Source organism: Microcebus murinus, chromosome 17 (assembly GCF_040939455.1).
Source record: "Microcebus murinus isolate Inina chromosome 17, M.murinus_Inina_mat1.0, whole genome shotgun sequence".
Taxonomy (NCBI): Eukaryota; Metazoa; Chordata; class Mammalia; order Primates; family Cheirogaleidae; genus Microcebus; species Microcebus murinus.
In genome coordinates, this window is record NC_134120.1 from 26440964 (window position 1) to 26453259 (window position 12296).

At 41.9% G+C, this 12296-nt stretch overlaps 1 long non-coding RNA gene across 2 annotated transcripts in view; it reads right to left on the reverse strand.

The window, feature by feature from the left end:
- The window catches only part of LOC105885402 (uncharacterized), a 46344-nt gene that overhangs the window by 23402 nt on the left and 10646 nt on the right, over positions 1-12296 (reverse strand). The window contains exons 2-3 of one of the 2 annotated variants that reach the window (XR_012912842.1): positions 10560-10668; positions 1280-1425 (exon numbers count right to left, since the gene is read on the reverse strand). This is a non-coding gene — a long non-coding RNA (uncharacterized LOC105885402). The remainder of the gene's footprint in view (positions 1-1279; positions 1426-10559; positions 10669-12296) is intronic. The other variant, XR_012912843.1, reaches the window with a different exon arrangement.

The following is a 12296-nucleotide window of genomic DNA, read 5'->3' on the forward strand; positions in this document are numbered from 1 at the left end:
GGAAGTAAGGATGAAGAGGAAAAACTCAAGGTGAGAGAAGAAACAAGAGTCATAGAAAAATTAGGGCAAAAGAAAGAGAGAAAAAAAGAGAAGCAAGAAAAATAAAGAGAAGAAAATAAGGGAAAACATTAATAAAGGGAGGAAAGAATCCAGCTACCTATGATAATCGAGCATTTTAAAGTAATCATGGAATAAAAAAAAGATGAAATATAAAATGAGGATTTATTAAAAATGTAATCTCTTACTTTCCCCCCTCCTCACTACTGCTCGTGACTAGTCTTAAATACAAAATATAACCTCAGATGTGTGTGCACGAGTGTGTGTAAAAGGTACTTGTGATATGAAACCCAAAGATCCAAGTGGCACTAATGCTCTGAGCAGAAAAACATTCTGATAAATGCTAATTAGTACTTCTCTCACTGCCTGTTCTTGATTTCAGTCACTCTAAGTCACTTTTAGTTTCTTTACAGTAACCACATTCTCAGCAGTATTATCAGTGCTTGTTGGTAAATCATATTGTTTGAATTTCCACATGTGGGTTTACATTCCATTTTTTTGTAGTCTAAATCCAGGATCTGGACTTCATGAGGATCATTCTTCTGGCAGCTATTGGATCTGTTGATATTTACTCAACAACTCTAATTCATGGGATAAATCTGACATTTTCTAAGCTAGTTAGGAAGGTCATTGTCCTCGAGTCCTGTAGCTGGAAGGAAGGAGAGAGGCCATTCACATGACAGAAGAGGAGATAAAACCTCTTCTAAGAGAGGCCAGGTGGATTAGAAGAGGCTACACACTCGCCCAAACTCAGGCCAGTTACTTAACTTCTCTGAGATTGGTTATATCTTGTCTCGAATGAGTGTTATAATACTTGTTTCAAGGATTTTTGAGAAGATTATAAGAAACAATGCTTGGAAAGCGAACAGTACAAACCCAAGGTGCATGCTCAGTGCATGTGCTACACACATGCACGCACATACACATAATTAATAGCAGCCCGCCCCTTGCATACCTGCAGGGCAGGTTAAAACATAAGGCCAGAGTGTGGACTGTGACCTTAGTGTCCTTGTCGGTACATTACAAAGGTATAGCTAAGTCCGAATACAAGATAATGGAAGATGTGTGAATGAACAAGCACATGAATGAATGAATGAATTGAAGAAAGTTACTTCCCTTCATTTGAACAAATTTGCAAAAATGTTTTTTATGAAAGTCTTTAAACAAGGAAAAATGTGGAAAAAAATGTACTTATGTCAAATATCTTCTTTTCTATTGCTACCTTATAAACTGAATTATCAGGTGCTCCCAAGTGAAGTTGCTCACACACATGAGCAAACGTGTGCATATATCCGGTCCTGTGTTCACTATCTTGAAGGCAACCCCCAAAGGATGCTGGATCCTTTCTTCTATTTCCTTGAAAAGACACTAAAGGGAATTTAAAAGAGAAAAATTATGGAAAGTGGACAGCAATGAAAATATCATTTCACTCAGGTTCATAAATCATTTAAAAAATTCTTCTCTCATTTCCCGCCACCCAGCAGATTTATTGAAAATTTATTGCCAGACCTTTCAAGGAAGCTTTCCACTGTTCAGAAGCGAGGAGAGAGAGAGAGAGGTGGGGGGAATTTTGACCTAAATTGCCTAAGAGCTAAGCGAGAATACCGTTGTAGCTCTGTGGCTCCATTTCAAAACTAGCCTGTGTTTTACAGAATTTCAAACATCCAAGTCACTTCCAGTCATAGGAGCTAAAATTGGCCAGGGTGGAACTTGTGGCTGTCAGAACTGATAAACATTTCCTGAATGCCAATTGGTTGGAGAACCATGTCTCTGAATGCCATTAAAAGAGTCTGAAGTCTACCTCAACATGCAACCCCAAGTTCCAATTGCTTGTCGGGAAATGGAGACTTTGTTTGAACAAGCTCAACCGATATTTTTTAGTCCCGCATTCTGTGGTCCAAGGGTCTTATGAGGGCTGAGATCTTGGGGGTGATGGGGGGCTGGGGAAAAGGCCAAGTCCTCCTATTTTGCACTGGGATGAGAACAAAAAACTCAAATCCCTTGCTCCCGGGGATCCTGGTCTGTGGGCATGGACTTGTGTCTTTCAAAGGCCTCAGTAAGGCCCAAGAAGAGAAGAAATAAAAATCAAATCAAAGCATCCAATATTTGCTAGGGTAGGACAAAATGCGTTTGACAATGGCTAAAACTTTTTTCTGTGTCAGAGGAGCTTCCTGCTCTGAGGCAAAGTTTATCCTTGGCAAAACTAAGACAGGGTGTTTCTTTTTTGCCACTTCCCTACATTTTCTTCATTTTCCAAGTAGTGACTTCTCCCAGCTAAGCATTTACTGCACGCATCTAGACTGTTCTGCTACCATCTTTCCAAGGGATTATTGGCTATAAATCCCCAGAATCTCACTGAATTTGTTCACCATTAACAAATTCAATCTGAGCTAGGGTAGGCACACACCAAAAAAAAAAAAAAAAAAAAAAAAAAAAAAACCCAAACAAACAAACAAAACAAAACAAAACAAAAACCCCAAAACCTTATTAGCTCAACTGGATGCTGGAAGGACATGGATGTTCTGGGCCTCAGAGACACTTGGAATCAGGAATTATGATTCTACCACCTTCCCCTCTCATCTGCACTTCTGTCTGAGTCAGCTCCATCCTCTCCTACCATGGACTGGCTTCTTTTGCATGAAGGACATAGTTACATACACCTCCAATGCCTCCTATCACATTGTCGGAGAGTTTCTTTTGGAACCCAAGTTCAAAAATGCTGAGGAAGTGCTTTGATTGTGTAAATATTTTTTTAAAAAGGCCCACATTACAGTAATGACCAACTGATGTCAGCAGGGCAAGGTTCTAGAATTGGCCCAGCTTGTTCAGGGGGTGTGATCTATTAGGAAATAGCAGCTCACATTTGAACTACTGAGGGAGATGGGAGGAGAAGTGCTGTATTTCTAGAGGAAGGGAGGAACAGATGAAATTATACAAGTTTATCAGAGACATCCACCACTATTTGTAAAGCAGATCTCTCTCCCACATTTCAATCGTAATACAGGTGAGTAACTGAGGTCAGAATCCAAGGATGCTTAGGTCACAGGTTCCAGCCTTCACAAACCATCAAGGGAGGCCACGTGCTATTACTGTCCTCATCAATATCATCTGTATCTCTTCTGCATCATTTGCTCATTTTGAATGCATTTATATCTTTTTATACAATGGAGGTGTTTATAGAAAATGTGTGTGAATCAATTTTCCCAAGAGAGAATCAAATTTTAAATGGACCGAGGAGTTTACTGTTTAAGCAACCTATAAAATAAAGTGATAGTTCTGCTTACAATGTTGAAATAACCTTGGAATTTACCTTGTGTTTGAATACAAGTTTTATATTGAGTAGACTTAAATTGGAAGAGGCGGGGGTTCAGGATGAGAAATGCCTACAGTTAAACTTGATATTCTGTTAATCTGATGCTATAACAAACATTTTTGCTTGCATGGCATATGTTTTCCTATTACTGTAGGTACGGCAGTCCTTTGTGGTATAAAGAGTTCCATTTCTAGTTTCTTCTCTTTCCTCTTGGATGATCTGAGCAAGTCACTTGTCCCTATTAAGCCTCACTTCCCTCCTATGCAAAACGGGGATTGTAATGATAGCTTTTTCTGCTTTACGATGTTAGCAAGAGTTTCAAAATGAGAAAACTTACAAAAAAGATAGTTTAAATTCTACATTTCTATAAGACACTAATTGCGTAGACATAATACTAATAATATGTTATATAACATAGATTATTTAACATTGTAAGTTTCTTATTACTTAGGACCATGTTATGTTAGCCATTCTTACTATCTGTATCGGTCTACTTGGGCTGCCATAACAAAATACCACAGACTGGGTGGCTTAAACTACAGAAACTTATTTTCTCATGACTTTGAAGGCTGGAAGTCCAAGATCAAGGTGTTGGCAGGTTTAGTTTGTCCTGAGGCCTCTCTCCTTGGCTTGCAGACAGCCACCTTCTAGCTGCCCCCTCCCATGGCCTTTCCTCTGTCCATGAACACACTCCTGGTTTCTCTTCCTCTTCTTAAGAGGACACAAATCCTGTTGGATTAGGACTCTTCCCTTATCACATTATTTAACCTTAAGTATCTCCTTATAGACCCTACCTCCAAATGCAGTCACATTGAGGGTTAGGACTTAAACAAATAAATTTTGTGTGGCGGGGAGCACAATTCAGTTCATAACACCATCCAATAATTACCTATGCAGAAGCTGCTCTAGGAACATCATGACTTACTTTTCAAAGCATCTTTTAAAAGAGCAAAACTAGAGTGTATGCTCTTGAAAAAAATAATAGCAAGACTGAAAACCTGAAAATTCCACCAGCTTGTAGGTGGCTAGAAAAGGTGTTCGATAGGATTCAATAAATGGGTAAAGGAATGAATGAATAATTGGGAATGGATGATGATGAATGAATGGATGAGTAGTTTATGAAGAAATGATGAATTGAATTGTGTAGAAATGATTTACTCGGTACTAAGACTGTTTTCACAGAGCAAACTGGTAGGAACGACTGAAAACACCTACTCTTCATCTGCACTCTAACTGACCATTTGACAGCCAGTTGTGGCCACCAAGTAAGAGCCAAGTCAGAGCGTGCACATCAACCAAGAGGCATGAAGACAAGACACTCACTCATAAGGCTTCCTGAATTCTCAGATGGCCAAGAGGTTCCATTTCTCTGAGACCATCTCCGATGAAATTATATTGCACAGAGCTCTGGTAAATTCAAGTGATGAGATGATTACAGGGTCTGAAGAAGACATAGTACAGCAAGGGCCACAGATGTGGTGACAAGGGACAAGAATGCACAGTTACTGCAGCGCAGAGAAAACAGTGCAGACCTCTCAGACTCTGGCTGCCCTGAGGTCCTTGGGAAGATGTCCAGCTGCATTATTGAAACTAGCCACACACATGGGTGAGCTGGGGCTGTGAAATGATTCTATAGGAATCCTGAGATCCTGAACCTCAAATGCTTCTCCCACCAAGCTCAGAACTTCAATTAGAAGTTCATTCTGCTGCTTGTTAGAGTCTCCTTGACTCCCCTGCAGAAAGGAGGTGCAGGAAAAGGCTAAGGAGCCACAGGGGTTTGAGAGAAGCACCCTTTGTGCCATTGTGTGATGAATATGTCTGAGCATGGCACATGGCACCAGGCACTTAGTGAGAAGAGAGCTGGAGGGCCTTGTGCCTTGCCAATAGCGTGACCACATTCCACCTGTTCTCTCAGGCTTAGCAGTGTTTGGCACATGACTGATTCTTAGTAGGTATGGGTTGGTATGAATAAATGGATGATGGGTAGATGAATGAATAGATGCAGGATAAATGGGTCTTCCTTTGGCAAAAAATTTAGAGAGAGTGTTTGGAACTGTCTTTCCTATTTTTTCCTGTTTCTTTCCACCATAACTTCCCTGTAATTTATTCTTTTAGGACCCTGATCACAGCAAGGGACCATATAATCCTCTCCCTCCATCCTCACCAATGGGCTTGATGATTTAGGCTTTTCTTATATAGGTATGTCTGTTTATTTTTAAAGGTACTTCCCTTTAAAAAAAAAGCATGTGAAATAACTTATTCATCAAGCTCATCTAAAGCCAAATGAATAAAATAAACATAATAATAACAAGAAGACTCAGAATCACTGCAAAAGAAAGCAGAGCATAATGATTTATAAAATATTTTGTAAAAATACAAATAAATGTGAACCCAGGTATTAAGGAAGGGCCAGATTCCTGGGCTGCCCAGGGTCCTCTGATGCTTGCCTTCCTCACCTTCATGAGCTTTGCAGCCCAGAATCTGCCTCTCAGCCTCATAGACACAAGAACCTGGTTTGGTCACCACCCAAGAATGAGTAGGCTGGCCAATTAACCTCAGAGACATTGTATAAATCAGACTGCTCATTAATTAATTTGCTCCAAATACCATAACACCTGTGCCGATCAGATCGGGCACAGCCAGCACATTTCCGACTGTGGACAGACATACCTGGGATGCCAAAACCAAACCAGATAGCTGCTTGGTGAGCATAGGATCAGACGGGGGAAATCTGGCAATTAATGAATTTAGATTCAGATGCCCATAGGACTGAGATGTGCAAAGCCCATGCTAAGGCACCCAGTCCTTTGTTCACCACTGAATGGCCACTGTCTGGACCAGCACCCTTGCTTCTCATTTGCTCTGTGCTTCTCATTGCTCTGAACAACATTCCTCTAGCTGATCCATTTTTCCTAACAATGACTTGAAACTCCTAATCCATTTATAATCAAGACCTACTTATTTGGGAACTTTCCTCTCTGCAAGGAGACAGCTGATATCTGTTCTGGTATACCATGTATTTCTAAATAACTCTCAAGGCAATCCTAGTTCCCTAATTTCAAGCCCTTGTGAGCACCTTGCTTTTGTCCCCCATATGACCATTCCTTCAAGGTGGGAGCTGAGAGTACTGGTTCTGAGGTCACAGAGATCTGGTTTCAAATCCAAGCTGGGAGGGTATGGGCAGGTCACTTAGCTTCTGTGAGCCTGCTTCCTCATCTGTAAAATGGTCATGAAAATGGCTGAGAGGGCTATTGTGAGGATTAATTGCGGTAACGTCTGTGAAGCACTTGGCACACTAGCAAGCTCTCACTCACAGTAAGCAATAATCAACGTGACTATTATTCATGATCTCTCATTCCTCCATTCAGCCTTCCCTCACTGAGCACCCACTGAATGTGGCTGGCCCCACACTAGGCCAGGAATCCAGTACAGGATAATTGCTACAACTGAATATTAAATTTAGCTCTTAGCTTCCCGGCTGCCAAGGCCCAAAGGGCCAAATTAATTATTGCTAAGGTTTTTTTTTTTTTTTTTTTCCTGAGCTCAAGTTTATTCAATTCTATGATACTTATACAAGGAGCTCAGTACAAAAAGGTCTAAGCTTTAAAGGAATGGCTATCTCATTACAGACTTCCAGATACTGAGACAATCATATGAGGATGACATCTCAGTGCTTAGCTCAACAGCCCAAACCCGGTGGTAGCACAAACCAGCCCATGTTAACAATACCCCACGCTTGCTGCACTTTTTAACATAGCCTTAAAAAATATAAACTAGATGCATAGGTGACTGTAGCAACATCTTACTCTTTGAAAATATGATTGGTCTTCCCAAAGGATGAGAAGAATATGCAGGTTTAGGCTAATAGAGATGTGTCCCTAACTATAAATTATTTCTTTACCATTTTAGACACACTGCTTAAGAAGTGAATTCACATGGCTAAGACCCATGAATGCATTCATTTAGCCTGATCTTGAGTAATTCACATTAATAAGAAAGACACAGGGCCCCATCTCACCATATGCCTGCAGTCACTTTACTGGACTCAAGATAGAATCAAAGTAATTGCTCCATAAAGTAAAGCAGTTAGTAATAACCTAAACTCCAAAAGCCCTTTAATTTTCTGATTCATATCTTTAATCAATTTGCAACATGGAGCAATTGAGTTTTCCCTCTAGTTTCCCAATTGTTTGCTCAAAAGGGCTGCTCCGCTGCGTTTGACTGACGTGACATTATTGCATTTATATTGACTTTTACGGCAGTTTTTACAACGTTCGAGGTGCATAAGTTACATGAAAATGTAGCACGGGAACATTTCAAGATGAAAGTAAGCCATAAAGAGAGTGCCTGGCTATAATGTCTGCAATTTACAGTGTGAGGAAACTACAGATGGAGTTGGGCAAACGGGTCCTGGGCTTGGTGTCATCTGCTTCCAACACCCCCCCCCCCAGTGGTCCAAGCCACCTCCCTCAGGACCCAGGTCAGGAAAAGGCAGGACTGTGCTGGTTGCTCTGGGCTTTGCTACCGTGCCTGGGGGTTTTCTGAAACACAGCCCTGGGCATGTAGGACATGGAAACATTTTCCAGTTTGGAAGGCGGGGGTGGAAGGGTGCTGGGAATGAGTGCTGACAGGGCAGGATTGTTTGGAAAGTTGAATAACTTAAAGTCTTAGAAGAAGCCAGAGGACGGCTCCAAGATGGTAGCTACTGCTGCCTAATACCTGTTCTCAGGTGGCACCTCCGTCTCCACCATTCACTTCCTACGTGGGACCCCACAGCGGAAGTGGAAACAGATGGAAAGTGGTTTCTTATCTACAGAGGATCTTTGGTTCCCGTTGTCTCCTCTAACTAAGGCGACTTCCCTCTTTCAGGCCCTCAGCATCTCCTACCTAACTGGCCTCCGCATCTTCATTCTCTCCCTGGAATTCAGCCTTCCTGTCCTCACTAGAGATATTTCCCAAGACGGCAGTAGGAGCCTGTCACTCCTTTTCCGATGACATGGCCAGTGGCTTCCTGCTCTTTCAGATTTAGTTCTCGCCCTCTACTCAGTGGCCAAAGACTGCCACGCTGCAGCCCCCAGACTGCCTGGGTGTGAATACCAGTTTTGCCACTGCCTCCTTCTGACACTGTAGGAAAATTAGTTACCTTTCTGTGCCTCAGTTTTCTCATCTGTAAAATGGGTATAATAGCAGTGCCCCATCTCTAGTTATGAGGATTCATCCATTCAATGTATGCGAAGAGCTTAGAATGGTACCTGGTGGAGCAAGGGCCATTTAAGTGTTAGCTCCTATTTGAATGTTAGATGTTGCATTTCTTCTTCCTATAGTACCTGTCCCATGTTCCCTACTAATCAAAATCCAGTCCTTCATTTATTTGCACAAATGTTTCCTACCCAGTGAAGCCATCCTAGGTTTTCCTGTCAGAATGAGGCACCCTCCTTGGCCCTCCCCACCCTTCGCATGTGTTTTTGGCTGAGGACTGTTACTAACACTGTCCTACATGTGCCTCTGCCCAGAAGGGCATGGTTTTTGACAGCAGCAGCACCATGTCACAGCAGGCACCTTGCACCGAGCGTCAGCCTGGGGCACCCTCCTCACCCCACAGGTGAGGAGAGACCTCAGGGACCCTGCCTAGGGATGCACATACACAGAATGCAAAATGAATATCTGTGAACTTACCTGGATTTAGTTTTGACACTTGCCAGGAACAGCTCAAAGTTCCAGGGAAAATTCAGATCAGCAAAGCTACCAAAATCTACTCCTTGATCAGCTCTGAGGCTCGTGCAGGCCACCTTCCCGACAGACAGGTGAAGGCAGTGGGATTGGAACAGGCACCTAAAAAGGGTTGGTCCAACTTTGGCACTTGCCTGCTTGGGGGTCTGGGGCTGCCTTGTGATTCTCTCCCGAGGTGGGCGGATCTGAGAGGGGCCACCCCAGGACCCAAAGGGGCAATTCCCCAGCAGCTACTACTCTAGACAGGGAGGAATGGAGTCCTTGGTCAATATTCCTGGTGGGAAGCTGTTTTTCCTGACATGTGGCCTTTTTGTCTTCTATATACCTTGTTAAGACAACGCCTTTCATGTACTAACAGTGTCTTTATATTGTTCTTTCTGATAATGTAGTCAATGTTTCTTTGTCTTCTCTCCTGGGTCATAAGGTCCTTGAGGTTGGGGACAGTGACTTTTAGGTATTTACTTTTGAACATTTTATTTTTAAAAATACTAAAACACAATCAAATTACTGCTAATCTATTAAAATATTACATGAAGACAAAAAGAAGAATGTGTCCCTTTCTACTCTCCCCCAACATTGCCATTTGTTGCGTATGTGTTCTCTCTGAAATTCCCCAAGTGTTTCTCTAGTTGTGTCTTTCTCATAATCTCCTATCATATATGTATATATATGTATGTATATATATTCCTATCTGCTCCCATCTATTTATCTAAATGCATAACATATGTGTACAATCCCACAGACATCCACATATAAAGTTTATCGAAATGAAATTATTAGTCTGCAGATTTTTGTCCCCATTGGAAGCTTCACCATGGTCATCTTTTCCCAGTCATCTGCACCCAACTCATTTGCTTTCATGGCTGCATGCCTAGAGGTGGAGTTACTGGGACAGGAAGCATGGGCATTTACAGGTAGTAAGCCTTCAAAGTCTTCAATGATGTCCGCTCTAAGTGTGCTCTCAGGCTAGCAGAGACTTGACATTACTTAAGCAGAGGGTGCCATTCCGTGTGCCTTAATGCCTTGTCAGTCTTGTATTCACCTTCATCCCCACTCAGTGCTCAGGCCAGTGGTGTGCACATGGCAAGTGCTCAATAAAAGCCTGCATGAATGGACATGCAGGAAGCCCAGTATAATACTGCCCAGCCAAGACCATAACCATCTGCTAGGCAGACAGCATATGTAGTTCAGGGACTTTCTGTGTTGCTTTCAGGAAGTTACTGAGCTTTTTTTGTTTCCTCAGTTTCCCATTCATCCAGTAAGTCTAGCAATACTGGCTTGTTTCCCTGGAGACCTTGGGTGGAATCTGGTATTTCAAAGTGCTTAATGGTGCTGCTCAGTAAATAAAAGATGTCATTAATATGCATGAAGCTATTTCATCAAGAGGCCAACAGAGCAAATTTAAAAGCTATCTTCAAGGGAAAAGAACTAAACTGCCATTATCATGCATACTACTCACCACAATGGAAGTCTGTAGGAGCCAGGACAATGCACTCCCAGGGGCCCTGCAGACTCTGCTGAAAAGTTAAGGTGCCCCTGGTCTCCCTGTCAGCCTCTCAGGGAAGGATCTGGAGAAGGAGAATCATCTTTTACCTCCAGATGCCCACACGCAGGACAGTAGTTCTCAGCATTCCAGGGCTGTGCCTAAGGGCCCTTGGATGATGCATGTAATGGTTTCCGAGAACTGTCCCTAACAATGTGAAAAATTAGATGGGGAACAGCCAACACACGAGCAGGAAAAAGGCTCAGGAGGATTTATGACTTGCCACCACTCCAAGGTCACATTTCCACTCAAAGGCGTGAGAAATGGGAGGGTGGTTAAGGTAGCATCATTAGGAGTGAGTTGAGCATGCTGTGCAGGCTGAGAAACAGCAAGGTGCTGGGGAAGGAACTTGTAGTTCCGGGTTCTGCTTAGCCATGTGACCTTGGGCAAAGTCCTCGAGCTCTTTACCTAAAACCTATACCTCATCTCATCTATAGGTGAGACTCTCCTGGGGACCTGTATATTCATATTAGTAGGGGTCTAATGTCTTCCTCGTGAGCCTTCTTCTTTAATTATCTAAGAACTTCTGCCAGTGGGGCCAATCTTCATTCCAATGTCAGAAGAGAGAGAACTTGGGGGACTGATATGTCCATTAGTGTATCCCCAGTGAAGTTGCCTTTGTTTCTTTTATCACCAGAAGGAAACAGCCCTACACCACACAGCTTCCTATGTTATGTTTATGACTGAGCTGATGCCTTTTCTGCTCCGGATTCTGTTATTGGCTGTAGTTGGGACTCCTTCTTGTGATCTCCTAGTTACAGGTAAGTGATTACACTCATATACCTAGCAGTACAATTTCTGGGCTCTTCCCCAAGACTTCCAGGCCCCGAGGTTAACACCAGAGGAATAGTTCCAGATGTTTAAAGTTCTTTCTCACCAACAGATGTCAGTTGACCCAGCTCAAACTATCAAAGAAGATCTAAAAGGAAATGTTTCAGTATAGAAGTTCCTCGAAAAACTAAAAATAGAACTACAATATGATCCAGTAGTCCTCCTGCTGTGTATTTATCCAAAGAAAGGAAATAAATATGTTGAAGAGATATCTGGACTTCCATGTGTATTATAGTACTATTCACAATAACCAAGATATGGAATCAACCTAAGCATCCATTGATGAATGAATGGATTAAGCAAATTGGGCATATATACACAATGGAATATTATTCAGCCATAAAAAGAGTGAAATCTTGAAATCTTATCATTTACAGTGACATGGATAAGCCTGGAGGACACCATGTTAAGTGAAATAAACCAGACACAGAAAGATAAGTATGCATGTTCTCACTCACATGTGGAAGCTAAAAAAGTTGATCTCATAGAAGTAGAGAGTAGAATAGTGGTTACTAGAGGCTGGAAAAGGGAGGGAAAAGAGGAGAATAGGAAGAAGGTTATTAAGGATACAAAATTACAGCTAGATACGGGGGAATAAGTTCTAGTATTCTACAGCACTCTAGGGTGATGATAGTCAACAACTTATATATTTTCAAAAAGCTAGAGAGGATTTTTAATGTTCCCAACACTAAGGAATGATGGATATGCTAATTACCCTGATTTGATCATTACACATGGTGTATGTTTATTGAAAAATCACACAGCACCCTATAAATATGTATAATTATGTATCAATTAAAATAATAAAAATAACCATTTTAA